Source organism: Lissotriton vulgaris, chromosome 8, assembly GCF_964263255.1.
Source record: "Lissotriton vulgaris chromosome 8, aLisVul1.2, whole genome shotgun sequence".
NCBI lineage: Eukaryota > Metazoa > Chordata > Amphibia > Caudata > Salamandridae > Lissotriton > Lissotriton vulgaris.
The window spans coordinates 1,395,201,315-1,395,217,757 of record NC_141696.1 but is presented as its reverse complement, the minus strand read 5'-3'; the positions used below and the strand labels follow the sequence as shown (position 1 = coordinate 1,395,217,757).

The window sequence follows — 16,443 nt, the reverse complement described above, 5'->3', positions numbered from 1 at the left end:
TAGAGAGGGAGAGGAGGAGAGACAGGACAGGGGCAAGCAGCAGAGATGGAGGGGTAGAAGATAACGGGAGAGAAGCAATGAAGGAGGAGGAACCCCTGCAAACGTGTGTGTGTACATATACATTAGTGGACTGTGTGTGCATGACGAGGTTGTCTGATAGTAACCTTGTGTAGGTAAGTGCACACATTTTAGCGAGGAGTGTGTGTGGTGTGTACGTTTTCTCCGTGTAGCATGTGCTGAACCGCAATGGGACAACAAGCGAAAGGATCGGAGACACGGCGGGTAAAATAAACAAAAAAGAAGCCGGAGGGAAGAGAGGGGAGGGGGGAGGAGAAATGCGACACGGCGGGAAGGGGAGGGGGCGGAGCGGGTCAAATAAAGAAACAAGCCGGAGGGAAGAGAGGGGAGGGGGGAGGAGAAATGCGACACGGCGGGAAGGGGAGGGGGCGGAGCGGGTAAACAAAGACGGACGTGCACGCGCTTTTAAGCTCAATGCGCATGCGCATTGAGCTTAAAAGTCACGGGCACTGCAAGGAATCGCCACGATTCCTTGCAGTGTGGATAAAGAGCGGATAAGTCCCAATACTCTCGCCTTGCTCGATGCGCATGCGCATCGACAGGCGAGACCTAAAAAACTATTAGAGACTGGTCCCACCAACTTCCGGCAGGTAACAGACACATAGAAGTGGCCTGTGTCATGCGTGGAACACCAAGGTGATGAAAGACCTAACTCACACTGCCGGGAAGTTTGACACTCAGCGGGTGTGTGTGAGGGCCCTAATTCCGAAGGAGGGATTCCCCCTTTCCTTCCTTTCTAGAGGACAACCTATCATTATTTCTCTGGGGTCTCTCCCTCCTTTTCCACCTGTAGGAACTACGCACCCTTGTTTGTTAGTTACAAAATACTCTCACACAACTGTGCACCCTGCCATCTGACTCAAGGACAAAAGCATAACAGCAAAACAGAACCCTAACTGTAACACTTGCAGCAACATTAATTTGCAAATAAGTGAAAACTCAACAATCAGTTTCCATAACATGCAATCAAAATAAATGATGTGCTAAAAATATTTTTTCATGGTTAACAAACAGAAAAATAAACATCACAATCTTTTTCGTAAGAGATGCACCATATTCCTTTTATATTGAACCGTAATGTGGCTTGCCAACACGAGCTCAGTCTAGAAAAGTCAACCCCTTCAAAATGTATACCATCTAAAGGCCTGTTATACAGTGATAACAGCCACAGAAGATTACGAGGAGCCCTAAATACCACTCAGTGATGGCAGAGGCACACCTCCCAGTTTCTTACTAATAAAATGCTATAATGAAAATCCATTTTTTCCTCCTTAAAATGCCGTCCCAAAAACTATGAGACCGTTTCCATCCTGAATGAGTCTTGTGAATCAGGGATAGCTCAGTATTCCCTATTGCTTGCCACACTCAACAATGCCAAGGCAACGAAAGTCAGTTTCATCAATAAATTGAATAGGGGTATAGCCATTGGAACAGGGGTGTGAGTACGGGTTGCCAGCAAAGGTTTCACTGCAATTACAAAATATACCCAGAGGAGCTTCCCTTAGAGTTCTAGACGGGTGCTTGCACTAAGAATGTGTCCTTGCGCAGTGCATGCATGCCCTAAGAAGTATGGTGCCCCTCGTGCAGCTTCAGCAACCACTACACGTCAAAAGGTGCCTGCACTGCCATGTATGCATTACCTGAAAAAAACACTTTCCCAAGATAACACTTTTGATGCTAACCCACTGACATGGACAGAGCCTTCAAACCATAATGAAATGAGTGCAACCATTTCACCAAAAGAATGGTCTTGAACAAAGCACTGTGTCTGAATCTAAAGTTTGCTGACCACTTGTGCAATCAAACGCTATTCCTCCACAGCAGAGCTATCCAAATTTCAGAAGTTTACTTCACTGACTCTTGATTCGACTGTAAGGGTAAACGCATTGAAATACAGACCATCAGCACCTTCTTTCGACTTCAATGCTGGCTGTGAAAACAGTTTTAAAGCTTTTTTTTCTTAGTGCAGAGGCCTTTATGATGGCTGCTTGATGATAAAGATGCTGTGCTGACGAGAATAGAACACTTTCTTTGCCTCTGGTCTTTAACACCTGCTCACTGGGCACTGCAGCTCAGTATCCACTTTGTTCAGCTAACTTCTTGACTTGCCCACCCTCCCCTCTCGGTTCCTCCTGCCCAGCAGCCATGCGGACTACACTTGCCCATGTATCTGAGGGCGGACGGCCCCGGACTATTCTTGTATGGTATCAGAGCCTCCTCCTCGGTCAGGACCAGCTCTCAAATGCCACCAGAGTCCTTCAGTATCTCCTTGCTGGTTCTTTTAATAACTCATCACCTAAAAACATTGTCTTTGGAGGGCAGGGTATTCACGCAAGAGTCTGGAGTCCCTCGGCTAGGAGGTTAAGTTTTTTATTTCATGTTAGGCCCTTATGTTAGAGGCACAGTTTGAAGGACTTGTTAAGGCTTTATTTTCCCTCTCGTTATCATCAACTCCCTGCTTCCACCCAGCACAGAAACATCACTACCCCCCCCCTTTGATGTAAATAACATGTTCCAGTACTCATTGCTTCCTAACAACCTTCCCTTTCATCACCCATAGGGAACAGCTTTGTGTTGAAGTCACTAAAGGCAATGGTCCCTTTTTGCATGGTCAACCCCTAACTTTTTGCCTGATATCTGAAGCACTTCTACAGAGTGTGCCCAGGATCCATGTCAATCGGGTTCCCAGGGCCTGGCTTCTTTCCCTAAAATGTACAATCACTGCCACAATTGGCACACCACTGGCCCATTTAAAAGTCCCTTGTAAAAGGTACCAGTGGTACCAAGGGCCTTGTGACTAGAGAGGGTCCCTTAGGGCTGCAGCATGTACTATGCCACCCTAAAGGTCCCACACCTAACACATATACACTGCTATTGCAGGCTGTGTTGTGGCTAAACTAAAAGTCAACGGCACACCTTCATGTGTGAAATGCCTACACACTAATGCCTGTGGCATAGGCAAGTCACCCCTCTGGCAGGCCTTACAGCTCTAAGGCAGGGTACACTATACCACAGGTGAGGGCATAGCTGCAAGAGCAATATGCCCCTACAGTGTCTTAGTCCAAGTGCAGTGAAGCCAATGTGAGTACAATGGACTGGGAGGTTGTCAACCCAAATTCCACAGATCCATGACAGCCTTGCTGAAGGCTGAGACGTTTGGTATCAAACTATTCAGCATAATAAACCAACACTGATGCAAGTGATGGATTTATTATGAAATGCACTAAGAGGACATATTAGCAATGCCTCCTGAAAAACGACCAACATAGAGTGTACTGGCTGACCTGTTCCTGCCAGCCAGCCACCACCAGACAGCTTTCTTGCCTCATGGGGTGAGACCCTTTGTAATCTCAGAGGTCAGAAACAAAGCATGCTCTCCGTGGAGGTGCTTCTCACCACTTGGCAGTGAGCCTCAAAGGCTCTCACTTTGTTTTATGGTGATTGGGGCAGCTACAACTAGTGGAGATGACCCCCCCCCCCCCCCCATTTTATGGCTGCAGGACAGGAGGGAAAATTAGTAAGCAGATAAGGAATGTCCACCTTGGCATGGAACACCCTTAGGTTCACTGGGAACCGAGGTGAACACCATTCTTGAACATTCTCCTCCTTGGTTTGGAAAATTAGGCCCAACAGGAATAAGGATAGGGATGTTCCCATCCCCACAAAGGGAGGCTGCACTCAAAGGGTGTAATTAAACTAGGGGACAGTAGCGACTGTCCCGACCTCAATAAGAAGAGAGAAGAAGGAGGAGGAGGAAGAGAGAAGAGGAGCAATGGCACAGGAGAAAGATGACGACGGACTTGGCCTGAGCCCTAGCTGCCTGTCTCCTGCTTCAAGGACCCTGCTTGCAGAAAACGGTGTGTCACGCAGCCAGAAACCTCTAAGAACCCCGGAGACCTGAGCGGCCTTCGACAAAGACTGTTTTTTCCCATGGACACTCCATTGATTTCTAAAGGGCAGACAATGCTTTCTTTGCACCCTGCAGCCCCTGTGGCGCTGGTAGTGCAGCTTTGATGCTACTTGGTGGCCTTTTCAGTGCTGACCTCAACCCCCAGGGTCTGGGTCCCTGAACCACGGGAACTTATCTGCTACTGGTGCCTCTGAGGTGCCCCCAGCACCCATAGGCTAACATTGGGCCTAGTGACCTCTGCACCCAGATGCACGAGTGGCGCAGTAATTCCCTTGGTCTGACCCTCGCCCTGTGTTGGTCAAACCACCCGAAGACTGAACTTGTAAGTCGAGGGCTTACCTGAAAAGTACTTACCTGTCTCTCCTCCCAAAGGATTCCATTGTTTTTTCTCTGTATTGCAATAAGTGTTGATTATAAGAATAATATAAAGCATCTCTTTGACACTGAAAAGTATTTTTTTAACTGTTTATTGATAGTATTGCAATTCTGAAAAGCTTAATCGCCTGTAACTGAGTTCCACTTGGTTCTTAAAATAAAAGTAAATAGGCCGGAAAGATGCTGGCATGGCTGGACAAGAAGGAGAGAGCGGGTAGAGTCATTGGACAGCTGACGCCACCTTCTGGTCATACGACCTCGGATCCCGAGGCCCTACGCTGAGGGACTGGTGTAGGGACATGGATGTAGCGATGGTTGCCGAGAAAGCAGTGTTTGTTCATCGGGGGTGCCCCAGGAAATGGGGGCAGATCTGGGGGGCATGAAACAAGTTCAGGGGGGATATTTGTGAACCGCCCCAGATTGACTCGGATGAGGCCCTTTTAGACTAAGAGTCCCATTCCCACGATTAAGTGCTGTACGGTGGGTTTTCTGTTCATTCCGGACTTTAGCCATTAACTGCAGAAGGTTTACCGATGGGGACTTAACTGTATTTGCACTACGTATTTTCAAAATACTACATACATGATTGTTTATGTTGTCTTCCATGTTTGATGCGATACTAACAAGTTTATTTAATTTAAAAAAATGGACCTAAGGGGCGTGGCTAGCAGCCGACAATGGCGGCAGCCTAGAGGGAGAGCTCCGTGACTGAGGTGGCTCCCTGGATCAATCCGAACATCCATCCGTTCCTGTAACCTCCCAAGCGGGAAGGCACGGAAGCCTAGGACCAAGCGGCGACATACCGTGCAAGCGGGACCTCGCTCCGAGGTCGGGAAGTGCGGTTCTGGCAGTGCCCAGGAGGGGCCTGTACACAGCGTCCGGACCGGGGACTACAGTGCGTGGCAGGCCGGGAGGAAGTGGCCCGTCTCGGGCGCAGAAACACCGGAAGTGCCCAGTAACGGAGTGCGGCGGTGGAAGAGTGACCGGAGCACCCAGCCGCCGTCGCCGGACATCGCGAGCAGGAGGGGCCTGGCGGGAGGCGCACTAGAGGTGAGGGCAGAGAGAGATCGCAGACGCCCGGCGTGGACGAAGGGTGACACACGGAGAGGCAGGACCCGGGCCGGCGACCGCCATTTTGGCCGGCGGGGTCCGCGCTGACTCACGGTAACACGCAGCAACTCCCCGAGGGAGCCCTGAGCGGCAGCGAGCCCGGACGCCGCAGAGAACCTAGAGGTCGCCCACGCCCGGCTTGAGGCCTGAGACCTGAAGCACATTCGCACGGGGCGCCCGTCCGTGCCCCGGCAGGGACTGGCAGGCGCCGGCACGGGGCCCCACATCGACACCAGAGATCCCGAGCAGGGGCCCAACAGCCGCAAAGAGAAAGGGGCACTCAAAGAGGGCAGTGGTAGTTCCCTCAGGGCCACGCAGATCAGCTGCATACCCCGCACAACAGCCCGAGACCCTGCAGGTGGCTTCTCACCCCCACACAAGGACAAGCCGGTCCGGCTGGACGCCTTCACTGAACGCAGTGCATAGCCAGTCCCTCGAAGGCTGCACCCCACACCTACACATTGAACGGACCCAGGAACAGCCCCTGTTAACTATCCGAGGAGGTCTGTGAGGCGCAGCCCCTGTGATACTTGGAGTGCGACGACTACACGGCAACAGGTCGGCCCAGGCGACGACGACATGGCAGGCAAAGGACCTAAAAACGTGGCGGCACAGTCACGCCTGGACCGGTTCGCATATGAGAAGCCCGGCTCTCCCTCGCAGGAGGCCAAATCACAATCAAGTAAATCGACCGACGGGCCCGGGGGCAAGAAGGCGACAATAGACGATGTGATGCGAGCCCTCACGCAGGTACAAGCCACGGTGGGGTCGATCTCAGCCGAGATTACGCTCATAAGGGCGGACTTTCATAAAATGACGGAAAAGGTGAACAACATGGAAGTGGTGACCAAATCCTTGGTCGAAGACGTGTCTGAACTGCAGATCAGCATGGAGCGCATCTCTAAAGAAAACAGGGAACTGCGCGAAAAGCTTGATGACCAGGAAGGGCGCTCAAGACGAAATAACATACGTATAATAGGTGTGCCAGAATCGGAAGACACGAGGGCGATGGATCTGTATGTCGAGAACCTGATCAAAGAAACTTTGAAGCCCAAAGGACTCTCGGCCTTCTTCACAGTGGAAAGGGCGCACCGGGTGCCAGGGGGACGCCATAAAACTGGCACTAACCCCAGACCAATAATAGCGAGACTCTTCAATTTCAGGGATCGAGATGCCATCCTGCAGGCGGCAAGGAACTCGCCTCCCATTAAAATCCAGAATGCGACGATCGCATTCTTTCCTGACTACACGGCCGAGGTGGCACGGAGGAGGAGGACCTTCTTTGAAGTCAAAAAAGAACTGAGAGCCAGGGAAATCCCATACTCCATGATCTTCCCAGCAAAGCTTCGGGTCGTGGCTGACAACAGGACCTGGTTTTTTGATTCCCCAGAGGTGGCGCACGATTGGTTGGAGGGATGGAGACCGACGGGCCTCCCCCGTCGCTCCAACAGGCAGAACAAACACCGTAATGCTGGCTCGCGGCAGGGCTCGCACACCAACGACGAAGACACGGAGGTACATTCCCCTTTGGCTGATCTCCATGAGGACACTGCGGACGGGGGGCTGTGACTCACTGCTGACGACTGGATGAACCGCTGAAAACAGAGACTGACAAGGCCGCTTTGGACACTGGGCGGAAGGGCCTCCGCAGCTGAGGAAGGGGGCCGCCGACCACGGAGAAACCTTCACCCCAGCGAGCAAGTACTATGTTATGGGGGGGATCAAGCACTCTGCTGAGTTGGGGGGGCGGGCAGTTTTGAGTCCGTTGAGCAGGGGGGCAGGGAGGGGGGGTGTTGGGGGTAGGATGGGGTTATGGTTCTTAGTTTCTACAAGGGGTCAAAATTGCTACAAGGGGGCGCACAACCACAACATGCCACTATCACGATACTGCACGCAGAGTCACTGCACGGACCTCCTGGTCCTCCATACGCACATCTTCACAATCCACATACCCGCACGCAATGGGGGAGGACACTAATGTAGGGGGGGCGTCCCCCTTGCGCCTCATGTCATGGAACGTAAGGGGCCTGGGCGACAAAATCAAGCGAGGGCTGGTCCTGCAAAGTATCAAAAGAGTGAATCCCGCCCTGGTCCTACTACAAGAAACGCACCTCACAGGCACGGCCACTAGGGCCCTAGACAGGAGGGGCTATAGCATGGTGGCACACTCTGAGTTCACGAGAGGGTCCCGAGGCACCGGGATACTACTTCACCGGTCGTCCACGTTTGTAATTCAATCAGTGGCAACGGACACACAGGGCCGCTTCGCAGCGGTACACGGACAATGGGAGGGAGAACCACTCAACATAGTGTCGGTATACATCCCGCCGGCGCTGCACGCTGTCGCCTTCCCGGAACTAGGCAAATTCATATTAGACCTTCCAGAGGGGACTCTTGTGCTGGGCGGGGATTTTAATGCAGTGGCTCATGACTCCCTAGATAGGTACCCGATACGTACACAAACACCGGCACACTCTAAATTGCAAGACTTCATAACAGCGCAAGGCTTAGTGGACATATGGAGGCGGCTCCACCCAGTGGACCGGAACTACACTTACTACTCAACGGTTCACGACAGCTTGTCGCGGATCGACTATTTCCTGACGTTGGGAGGGGGGCATCTCACCTTCACCGACTCACAGATTAGACCGCGAGGGGTCTCGGACCACTCCCCGCTAACACTGACTCTCTCCAGTCAGGAACGGGCCAGTAGGCGGATCTTCCCTATCTACCCGGGATACCTTGGGGTGCCTGAAATAGCCAAGGCCTTGAAAAGAAGTACGCGGTCTTACCTCACCGAAAATGTGGGATCAGTGGCGTCGCATACGGTCCTGTGGGAGGCCTACAAAACGGTGCTCCGCGGGCAGGCGATCTCAGTGATAGCACAACATAAGCGCACGCAGCGTCAGGAACGGGTGGGTCTAGAGGGACAACTGGCCAAGGCAACGCGGGACCACGAAGGGAACCCAAACGGGGACACGCAGCACGCGCTCCGTATAGCCCAGCAACGACATACCGACTTTCTGCGCCACAGAGTGAGGGAACAAATGTCAGCTACTGCGAGTCGGGTGTACGATATAGGCGACAAAGCAGGGAAACTCCTGGCGTGGTTGGAGAAAGAGCGGGGAGGTCAGAAGACCATACTCCAGCTGAAAGACCCCAATGGCGAGACACACACCAGTCCGGCGAGAATAGTGGAGCTCCTGGCAGACCACTTTCACTCCGTGTACACCCCGGAGTATGAGGTCACACGGGAGATGGCAGAAAGCTCGCTCTTGGGAGTGCAGACCCGCTCTCTCACCCCCGACCAACGGGACGAGCTTGACTCCGACCTGACAGCGGAAGAAATACAGATGGCCATAACGGCACTGCACCCGGGGAAAGCACTAGGCCCCAACGGGGTCCCGATAGAGTGGTACAAAGTGATGTCCGAAACGCTATCCACTCCATTGTTTGATATGTTCCAAGAGTGTAGGAAACGAGGGAGACTGCCTCCTGACCAACGCACGGCCACAATTGTTGCGATACCCAAACCCGGCAAACCCCCTGAGGACTGCGGTTCGTACCGCCCGATCTCCCTCCTCAATGCAGAGAGTAAGATCCTGGCGAAACTGTTGGCCACCAGGCTCCTGCCTCATCTGCCACACCTGATACACCCGGATCAGTCGGGCTTCATGCCGCACCGGAGTACGGCACTGAACCTGAGACGGCTGCACGGGGTACTGGCGCGAGCACCACGGTTGGGGGAACCAGCGGCGGTACTGTCACTAGATGCCAAAATGGCGTTTGACATGGTGGAGTGGCGCTATCTCTTCGCGGTCCTGGAACATATGGGTATTGGCCCGACGTTCATATCATGGGTCAAACTACTGTATGCCGAACCAGTGGCGCGAGTGACCGCAAATGGCCACATATCAAGAGAGTTTCCGCTGGCACGGGGCACGAGACAGGGGTGTCCGCTCTCGCCACTGCTATTCGCCCTAGTGCTGGAACCCCTAGCCACAATTATCAGAACCACCCAGCTGCTGAAAGGCATACAATGGGGAGGTGATTGGGAAGATAGAGTATCCCTATATGCCGATGACATGCTCGTCTATCTCATGGACCTCAAGAACGGCATCCCGGTCCTACTGGCACTGTGCGAAACCCACGGTACGGCTTCGGGCTACAAACTTAACTGGTCCAAGTCCATCATCTTCATGGTGCAGGGCGACCTTCCAGCCTTGCCGGAGGACTACCAACTGATCATAGAACACACCTCCTTTAAATATCTAGGGATATGGATCACGAGGGATCACTCAACCTTCATGGAGCTGAATCTTAAGCCCCAGTTAGACAGGCTAAAGGCGGACGTGCGCCACTGGAAGAATCTCCCCTTAACACTATTAGGTAGAGCGGCGCTCTTCAAGATGATGGCACTGCCTCGCTTCCTCTATGTCCTGGAAAACACCCCAGCGGTGGTCCCCGTATCCTTTTTCCGCCAAGTGGCGGCACAGCTGTCCGGCCTTCTGTGGGGTGACAAACCGGCTAGGGTGGCGCGACTGAAACTGACCAGGGACTGGTACAGTGGAGGGATAGCCCTCCCCGACCTCGAACTGTATTACTGGGCCGCTCACCTCAAGGTGATCAACCAATGGGTTCACGCGGCGCAAGACGACCCGGCGTACGAGGCTGACAGGAGCCAGCTGGGCACGTCCACCCTTCTGGCCCCACTCTACAACAAAGGACTAGTGCGGAAGCTTGAGGGACCTACCAAGCACACAGTGACCATCTGGCACAAAGCGCAACGGCGACTGGCGTGGGAGGGAATGATCACGGGCCTCACGCCACTGTGGGACACGAAAGCACTCGGCAGCCTGCGCAGTTCAAAAGGGTTTGAGCAGTGGGACACTATTGGGATCTCCGTGGTAGGCGACCTCTGGACGAGGGAGGGCGTGCTCTCCTTTGCGACACTGAGGGAGCAATATAACCTGGAGGTGACAGAAACATACAGGTACATACAAATTAGGCACGCACTCTTGTCGGTGTTGGAACCAGGGGTTACGCTGCCGGAATCGGCTCCGTTGGAGGACCGATTGCTTACGGACTACATGGAGTCCGGTGCAACCTCACTCACTTACCGCAAATTGATGAACAACCTGCCGGATCCCCTTGGGAAGTTGAAGGAGTACTGGGAGGATGAGGTGGGGGACCTAGATGAGGCGGAATGGAACGCAGCCCTGGCATCACCCAGGGAGGCGGGTATTTCCACCCGATTCAGGCTGGTCCAGCTCAAGATACTGCATAGGGTCTACTACACCCGCACCACACTACATAAAATGCACAGGGCAGAACACCCGTATTGCCTAAGACAATGTGGAGGGGAAGGTACACTATTCCACACTATATGGACCTGCCCAAGCATACAGGCCTACTGGAGGAGGGTCGCACGCACAATCAGTCAGGCCCTCCAGAGCCCGTTCACGCCTGACCCCAGAATCTGTCTCTTGAACGTGTGGGGCCCAACAGATCTGTCGTTGTATGCCAAGGGCTGGGTGGTCATTGGTGTTATGATGGCTAAGCGGGATATAGCGAAGAATTGGGGGGCACTGGAGACACCGACACTGGCGCAATGGTGCAGGAATATGGATGTGCTCATGGTGACGGAGAGGGCAGTATATCAACAGCGACGTAATCCACGTAAATGGAACAGGATTTGGTCACAGTGGAACTCATACAGGGGGGACATTTGTGAGCCCTTGCCCGAAGGGGAGGATGGCGACAGCTCAGGGGACGATGAAGACTTGGATTGATGTGAGGGGGGAAGCGGGTGGCCCAGGTTCACTGCAGGAGTCCGGGATCAGGGGATTTGAGGGTCAAGAGACTACTGTCGCCAGAGACTATGTATAGTATTGCTGAATATCTGCATGCAGATACTGGTTACAATGGCCTACAGTTCATGTTTGTACAATGCAACCCCTGAAGTAGCAAGTTTTATGTTGGGGGGGGGAAAAACAAAAATTTAAAAGTTGCTCTATTAATCGTAGGCGGCTGAATGTTGAAGCTGAGCTACAGTGAGTTTAAATCGTGAATGTACACCATGAGAATGCAACACCAAAAATAAAAATTTTAAAAAAAAAAAATGGACCTAAGTAGATTTATGATCCTTCTGTGAATTACGTACTCGCATGATTATGGAACGCCGCCATACCCCTGGGATGTCGGCACATGGGCTGTGTTATTATTGATATTACAGAGTAACTGTGAATACGTTGCGGCCGGCCCAAGGGGTTGTAGGCCAGAAGCTGTGTATAATGGTGAAGTACAATAGAGGACTTTTATAAAATAAATAAATAAAAGTAAATAAAGTAATACTTTTGTAAACATTGGCCTGGAGTTAGTCATCGAGTGCGAGTTCCTGTCCAGTAGGAGTGTATACAACAAATGCATTCACACTACTCCCTCTGATAAGCCTAACTGCTCAGTCCAGCTTCCACTAAATGGAGAGGAAAGTATTATCTACTTTTTTTTGGACATGTTTAAGGCTGTATTAGTTTTAAAAGTACAGTTGGTAAATTGCAATTATTCCCCATTATCCCACCACACAACATGGTCCCTGCCACATTCACTACAAAGTAGTTTACTTACAATGCGGAAATCTCCAAAAACAAAAGACAAGAGGTAAAAGTCTTCTGCCACGTTTGTGAATTGCATTTTTGTAGTACATGAGGAGTACTACTTTAAGTACTAAAACATGCAGTTTGTGAATTCTGTCCAAAGCCAAAAAGGGAGGTATTGGCAATCAGTCAACTCGCACTACTACAGGCGACTGGAATCCAAGTAAAAACTGCTCAAACCACATATCGGACACATCGCTAGCTCAGCATTATGTGACTCTGGGCATAGCTCACTCGCCTGGATACCCTTAGGGTTGATAAGTTCGCGCTTTACAAATGGGTAATTTATCTATTTATTTTTGCAACACAGAATAGTAGGGTGGTGTCAATGGCGCAGAATAGTAGTGACTAGCACCGCATAATTAAACGTCCAACGCTGGTATCAACGGTATGATGACCAAAGAAACGTAGAGCATTAGAGGTGCATTTCTCAACTCAATACTCTTCTTTCCCCTAATTCACTGCTGAAATAAGTTTGATTCAAGCTTAAAGTCGAGTTACTTGCAAAGAAGGCTTCTAGATGCACCTGTAGTTTTTTGCAACCTGTCGTGAAGAACGGTCTAGTTTTGTGGTATAAAAGAAAAAGTGTTTTAACACTAGCACTGAAGTGAGCCACTGGGTATAGACGTGAAGTAAACAAAATGTGAAAGAAACTCACTTTGGGGGCACAATAAGCGAATATAGAGTGCTCTCCCTAAAAGCGTGGACACCGTTTTCAAGTTTTCCGAATTTTGAGTAGGGAGACATAAAAGCCACAACCTTAACAGCGACTAGTAAGTGCAGTGCGCGATGTCATTACAAAGGCCAAATACGTCAAGGTTCCTGAATGAGGTGGCATCCTCCCGAACACTAAACTTACCTGCCGCCTGTAGACAAAGAACATTAAATACAAATGCTTTGCTTCACGTTGTACCCAACTTGGCTAGAAAGACACACTGTCTAGCTGCTCTCAACAAGCGAACGGTGGTCTTTGCTCATGCTGATTGGTTAGTGAAAAATTCGACCCGCCCCGGAAAAGAGCGCCACGCTGCTAACCCGGAAACGACCGCTGAGACCCAGCCGCCCGTGGACCCGCATTGTCAGACTTTCTGCGCTCAAGATGTTCCTTTTGATAGAAATGTTGTTGGCTTTGCTCACGCTAATCAGTACATTGCAGTACTATGAGCTCTTTGGAAAAAAGAAAGAAAACGTAGATACGACTGTGTTTTGTGCCTAGTACGAAGCGCATAGAGTCTCGTCCTTAGAATTGCGATTTAGCTGATTGGAATTGTATAGCACTTACTAGTGCTTTAATTGGGGGAAAATGAAGTGCTGGTTCTTACCCAATTGACTGGGGAGGGGTGAGGTAGATTGGCTAGGGGCAGGGTTTTGGGGCGGAATGTGGTGTTGGCATTTGTGTAATAGCTGCCAAATCTCCAGAATACTTATGTTAGGGTGAACAGGCCTCCCGGATTTGCAGGGACAGTCACGGGTTTCCACCAGCTGTCCCGGCAGACTTTGGTAAATTTAGCTCATGTCCCAGTTTTTATAGAGAGTCGACTGAAAACGGTGGGAGGTGCCTTTTTATGTTTTCCAAAGTAGGGGTAGTTAGCAGCTGTTATAAGAAAGCAATGTAAGTAACAGGCATACAACTAGCTTTAAAAAATGCATTTTATTTATGTTCTTACTGTCACTTCTCTAATTCTCTGCCGAGGAGCGCGGTCATTCTGTGCACTCGGTTGAAGTAAAATTGTAACCATTCTATATTTTTTTTAAATCCCGGTTTTTGTTTTCAAGTCAAGTCAAAAAGGCTTTATTTCGATAAAAAGTTATCATAAAAGCTTCACATGAAATGCATGAGTAAGTTTACAAAGAAAGCAAAGTAAACAAAGTACAAAAAATGTATGTGCAAACAGTTTTTTAAAAAGATTTCAATATTTTTAAAAGGAATCATTTCATAGATTATTTAAGAAAGAATTAAACAATTGATTTAAGCTTTTTAGCTGCGATGGACCAGGCCCATGATAAAAATTTGGCAAGAGCACAAGCATAAGTAGTGCGACTGTTCGACATTAGTATGCGTATTGCGTCCATATGGCACCTAGTGCCCAGCTGGCGACATAAGTGTTTGAGCCATATCCTCATGGGTAGGGTATACTCTCCACATTCAAACATGAAATGCGCCACTGTCTCTGGTCTGTCTAGGCAGACTGGGCAAAATTCTGTAGTTTGTGCAGGCAGTTTCCATCGTGAAGAAAAAGCATACAAAGGGAGAGTTCCTGCTCTAAATTTAAAATAAAGGGCCCTATCAAAAGGTTTTTCGATAACATCTAAGTATAGTTCCCGTTTTGGTAGGTCCTTAAACTTCAAAAAGTCTTCAGTGAGTCTGCCCAAGGAAGCATTAGTATTCTGTTGTAGCGAGGTCCAGTTCCAATAAAGTTTCTTGAGAGTTGCCTTTGGGGGAGAGGATCTATTTACCCACGCATCATTTAGACCCAGGTTGCATAGCAATGTTTTCATGTCTCTCAACCATTTAATTTTGTGCCACCCTGGTAGTGACATGATTTCCGAGAGACCTTGCGCGTATTTACCAAGTTTGTGCACTCGCCACAGGCGTGCCCATAATAGAAGTGGGCGGAGTTTTGCTAAATCGTCGATAGGGCGACATCCTAGGTCCAGCATTAGTGGGACCATAGGAGTACCCTGAGGGTTGAAAGATTCAAAAATCGAGGGTATCCACAACAAACTTTAGATACAGCAGTCAGCCTGATCGGTGACATGAAAAGAGAAGAACTGTTACAAACTACAGTCAAACCAGTGAACACCAGAATGGTGGTGGTCTCCAAATACAGCATTCTGAGTAACCGCTACAAGAACATCATCCGTAAACACTGGTCATTACTGAGCTTTGAACCGGACTTCCGAGGTATTTTTGATCAACCACCCATGTTTGCGTACACCAGGGGACGCAATCTAAAGGAGATCTTGAAGAAATCCAACAAAGATAGTGAACCAACTACATTCAGAGGCTTACGACCTTGTCACAATTGCAGCAATTGCAATAATTGTATCCCAGGAAACACCATCAGTCACCCCATGAAGGGTTATCCGGTGAAATTAAGAGTGAATGCTACCTGTAACTCAGCGAATTTAATTTATATGCTCAAATGCCCGTGTGGCAAGTGTTATATTGGACACACTGAAAGGAAGATCAGGACCCGTCTACTGGAGCACAAAAGCAACATAAGGACTGGAAATATGAAATCTACTGTTGCTTCACATTTTGTGGAACAAAAACACTCTGTAGCCCAACGAAAGTATGTGGTACTTGAACAAATCACCCCCACTCACAACAACAAACAGACATTGCTCAAAAGAGAAAACTTTTGGATTCGCTACATGGCATCGATGCAGCCACACGGTCTGAATGATCGGATGGAGTTTTTGTGTTACTTGTAATCCATATGTTCAGTTTAACATGTATTTCATTGTTTCCATTTGTGTTGTGTTAATGCTCTTCAAATCTGTGTAATGTCACTATTCATAAGCTCTTCTCACACCAGTAAGTTTTAATTTCATCTTATTTTCCTCACTCAATATGGCCGCTTCGTTTTGTTTGAGCCCGTTTTTCACTTTTTTGTCCGTCTTCACTTTTGGCATGTAAACACGAGCCGGTAAAAACACCATCTAGCGAGAACACTCCCGGTTTTCCCGACACACAGACGGTTATGCGTCCTTCCAGTTTTACCACCAAGTGAGTACTCCGCTCTGGAGACCGCGTTACAATGTAGGCACACGTGTTCGACGTTAAATGTTGACACGCGCTGTTCTGTTATTTTACAGATATCGCGACGCAGATTAATAAAACAGTCCGTGAGTATCGGCCTCACGTTAGCGTCTTTATAGAGGTTTGGGATCTGTTTGGTTGCACAATTCGGTGTTTGGGGTATTTTGTGACAGTGGTCTTTGTATGCGACGCACGTTTATCTGTCTGACACTTTTCAAGGATTCACATTTTTTGCACAGGTCCATCGGGTGACTTAAGAGCATGATTAGAAACTCACAACACAGGCATGGCACCTAAACGTTTGATTTGATATCCTGGCACTCACTGATTGACATGAAGTTAGCTTTATGAATTTAATGAGGCTAAGAGATAACTGTACAGATACCATATATGAAATACATAGTGACACGCTGATTTGTTCCTTTTTTGTAGAGTTGTCCCCTGAGGAAGGGCTTTTCCGAAATGCATTGGGGAAGGAATATTACGGGATTATGTTGATGTTGGATATACAACCAGAACTTTGAGTTTTGTGGAAACTTTGATGAATT

General features: G+C 49.6%; 1 protein-coding gene across 1 annotated transcript in view; it reads right to left on the bottom strand.

Annotated features, from left to right (window-relative positions):
- The window catches only part of LOC147698809 (E3 ubiquitin-protein ligase TTC3-like), a 1,497,644-nt gene extending 1,484,526 nt beyond the window's left edge, over positions 1 to 13,118 (bottom strand). Inside the window, exon 1 of the mRNA XM_086935406.1 lies at positions 12,989 to 13,118. The gene's annotated coding sequence lies outside the window, so the exon portion shown is untranslated. The remainder of the gene's footprint in view (positions 1 to 12,988) is intronic.
- Positions 13,119 to 16,443: the final 3,325 nt, after the last annotated feature.